Below are 4,150 nucleotides of genomic sequence, written 5' to 3'. Positions count from 1 at the left end.
AAGACCTTGAGGAACAAGGTGGTTCAGTTGGTAAAGGTGCAGTGGCAGCACCGGAAGGGTTCAGAGTGGACGTGGGAGACCGAGGAGGAGATGAGGGAGCACTACCCGGAGTTATTTTCAGAATCAGTAGCAGCAGACTTCGAGGACGAAGTCTAAGATAAGTGGGGGAGAATTATAACGCCCCGTTCCTGGTACGTATTTAATTTATTAAATGTCTTTATTGAAGAGCTACTCCGCGAGTAGTATCCCTAACTCGTCGAGTAGATGCCGGGATGGACGCAGGTTTTAAGTGATCTACTCGACGAGTCCGCGCCTGGACTCGACGAGTAGGCCAGTCTGGAGGAAACCCTAATCCTTAGGGTTTGCACCTTATTTAAACGTCCTTATAGCCCCCATCCCAGCCTCCAGCACCCTTAGAGCATTCCTCCTCGAAACCCTAGCCTCCATTGGTGAGCTTGAGTGATTATTTCTTGATTTTTGAGTGTTTGGTGTATTCTTGGAAGTGTAGAAGAGAAGGAAAAAGAGAAGGTGCAAAGGAGAAGAAGGAGATTCAGAAACTAGCCCCCATCAGCTTCATATTCTGGTAATAAAGTTATTACCTTGATTATTATCCATTAAACCCTCTTTATGCTTGTTTATGCCTCTTTTGAAGCTTTTTGCAATATAAACTCGAGATTTGAACTTTCCTTGTGATGGAGACTATAGATCTGGTTATCACTGAGCTCCAGGAGCTCAAAGTAGCTACCTTTATGCAATTTTGGCCTTGTTCCAAACCCTAAGTGCTTGTATTAGATGAGTTTGGGTATTTTAGCCTCATACCCTTGTGCATGCACGTAAAGTTGGAAACTTTACGTGTAAAACCAGTCCTAGAAGCTCAGATCTATGTTTTGGAAGCACTGAAATCGATTAGAATCGACTGTGTAGTAATAGCATGCTTGGGACTCGACGAGTTGTTCTTAAACTCGGCGAGTTGTTCTTCAGACTCGACGAGTTGTTCATACAACTCGGCGAATCGGATGAAGTTAGACTCGATGAATGTGTCGAAGAAAGTAGAGGTCTAGAACGGATGGAAGGGACTCGGCGAGTTGGCGGCCCAACTCGGCGAGTCCGGTCAACTGGAAGTTGACTTTGACCAGGAAGTTGACTTTGACCAGGAAGATTGACTTTGACCAGGGGTGAAATAGTCATTTTACCCTGAGAGTAGTTATCAGTATTTGATTCAGTGTTTATGGGATTTGTAGCCGGGGAGTTCCGGAGCAGCAATCAGACAGTCTCAGGTTTAGCACCTCAGCAGCCAGTGTTACGAGGTGAGCTTCCTTCCAGTAGGAACGGGTCTACGGCCACAATGCCGGCCCGTTTAGTTAGCAGTAGTTCCGGACTTCGGTCTGATGCAGTAGTTCAGTGTGCTTGATGTCTTTGTGATTCAAGCATGCCTTTGTGTTATGTGTTCCGGACTTCGTTCCGATGCAGTATGCAATATATGTCTTTATGCTAGTAGTTATGATTATGCTATGCTATGTTCAGTCAGTTCCAGACTTCGGTCCGATGCAGAGGGCAAGGCCCTGGTTAGTTCCGGACTTCGGTCTGATGCTGTTTCCGGATTTCGGTCTGATGCAGAGGGCAAGGACCTGGTTAGTTCCGGACTTCGGTCCGATGCAGTTTCCGGACTTCGGTCCGATGCAGTGGGCAAGTCCTAGTAGTTGTTTACATGTTATTGTATGGTATGTGGTAGTTTGGGGGAGCTCACTAAGCTTTGTGCTTACAGTTTCAGTTTTTGGTTTCAGGTACTTCCGCAAGTAAGGGGAAAAGCTCGGGATGATGGCATGGCATACACACCACAGCTTCAGTTTTATCCTGGGAGTTTTATTCAGATATCTTGATATGATTGATACAGTATTTGTTTTGACACAGTTACTTGACTTTTGAGTTACACATCTTATGGTTTTTAGTATGTATGACATTCGATGATGTGATTTTTAGTAATATTAAAACAAAATTTTCGGGTCGTGTTTTTGGGATGTTTCAGGAGTAGTCTCTCCTTCAGCAGTGATCCTTAGTATCTTCCCGTCTGCGCCAGAGTTCTTTGTTATGGGACAATCCTTCTTGAGATGTCCTATCTTACCGCATAAATGACAAATCTGGCTTGCCCCAGCATCGGTGGTGGAAGTGAAGTGTCGAGTCGGATTTATGTGGAAACGAGCGCTTGCGTTATTCTTCTCTTTTGGACAATTCCTTTTATAGTGTCCGGTCTCACCACAACGATAACAAGCCGGGCTGACCCCGATGTTAGTGATTTGGAAGGCGGTTTGTGTCGACGCCCTGCAGACACCAATGGTGTGCCCCATTTGATTGCAATTTATACATTGCGGATCACGGAAAACTCCTGTATGATGAAAAGTACACTTTATACACTTCGGGAGTTTTCCCTCATATGGTCTGAATGGTGTTGAAGTGGTAGGGGTTGCCACTTGTTGCTGTTGCTTGGCAACTTTTTGAGATCGTTTGCGCTCCTTGTAGGCTTGACGCCTTCGTTTCTTACCCTCTGCTTTGCGGCTTTGGGTGCTCGTAACAGTTATCATTTGTTGATTTCCCGGGTGGTTACAACAATTTGAACTGTCAACACCTTTTACAGCCTTGCTTTTGTTACCAGTGTTGATGTGTGCAAGGACAGCTGTCACGGTAGCTGTTACCGCTGCTTGGAAGGTGGCAGCGTCTATATGAAGGATCGGGGTTTTGTCGTTCGGCTGATTACCTCTAGATGACGATATGATTCTGCTATTTGACAAGAAAAGGAGTTTGAGAGTGATTATGGTCGGCCCTAGATGTATTCTACTCATTCATGTAAATGTAAAGTTTTTGTTTTGTTAAACTGTTCTCGATGGTTGACCTACATCCCTATGATGTAGTACTGGAAAAGAGTTGAAGTAGGTTCGTAGAATGTTCACTAGACAATTGATATTTTGAACTAGACTATCATTGGTTGGTGGATAACATGGTCCAACCTTCGACAAGAATTGGAAGTGATCATTGAGCTAATTCACCATAGCTCAATAATTTGACGACGTGAGGTTTAGATAGGATTCTAACGATAGCAGAACGAAAGTATTTGAACAAGGATTGGCACAGAAATTAGCCGACTGTCAATATCATTGATATTTAAGATGTAATACGTTTGGGAAAAATGACCTTGGGGTAGGTCTTACATCATATCCGAAGTAGAAAAAGTTTGGACGGCATACTGGCCCTACTAGAAAGTACTTACAGTATAGGGTTAGTTACATAGAAAAGTGCTACTTGGAGCATAGATAGGAAGACTCTTCTTTCAACCAATGAAAGAAAGGTAGAATATCTCCTACTGGTGATGGTTATCCCTTGGGTGAGCCCTTAGCTCATCCAGCTGACGCTCCACAGCTAAGAGACAAGTGGACTGGATTCAACAATAATTATTCAGTAAGAGTGGTCTGTCAGGGATCCAGGCCATCTCGAGACAGTAGAATTCAGATGAGTAGATGTGATCTTGTTGCGAGGAATTAGTTCGCCTGTGGATTTTAGGGATTTGCGAAGATTGATCACAGCCAACCTGGGAAGGCTAGGGTGTCACACCCCCGAACAAGACGACGGAAACGTCCGGGGGCTTGGTGTGACTTTCAACATTGTAATATCATTACAGAGTATATAATTGAAACATAACATCATCATCATCACACATGTAATATAACAACATTCATTGTTTACATCGAGTATTGTATTTGAATATTACATGCCAAAATAGTCAGAGTATGATGAAACAAAATATAACACAATATCCATTAGTTTGTTTCGTTCATCCTGCTTCAACGGTTTCCTGAGAATACAAGTTAATTTAAAAAGGTCAACATAAAAATGTTGGTGAGTTCATAAGCATGTTTGTGAAAATGATTTGTATAACTTTGAAACCACCAGAAAATCCTATATTTTCTGAAAACTGTTTAGTATGTTTGTGTCAGATCTTGTATTAATGCATGTATGTTGTTTATTTGACTAAAAGGGTCAAGAGAATGTAGAGAGAATGTAAAGAGCATGTATAGAGAATGTTCCCATACAACCCGATGTTGTCTGTAAAAGAGAAAGCTGCCATACCAACCCCAGAGGTTGAGTACCAGTACGAGTA

Source organism: Lactuca virosa, chromosome 2 (genome assembly GCF_052849685.1).
Source record: "Lactuca virosa cultivar CGN04683 chromosome 2, Lactuca_virosa_CGN04683_v6, whole genome shotgun sequence".
Taxonomy (NCBI): domain Eukaryota; kingdom Viridiplantae; phylum Streptophyta; class Magnoliopsida; order Asterales; family Asteraceae; genus Lactuca; species Lactuca virosa.
This window is presented reverse-complemented; position numbering follows the sequence as displayed.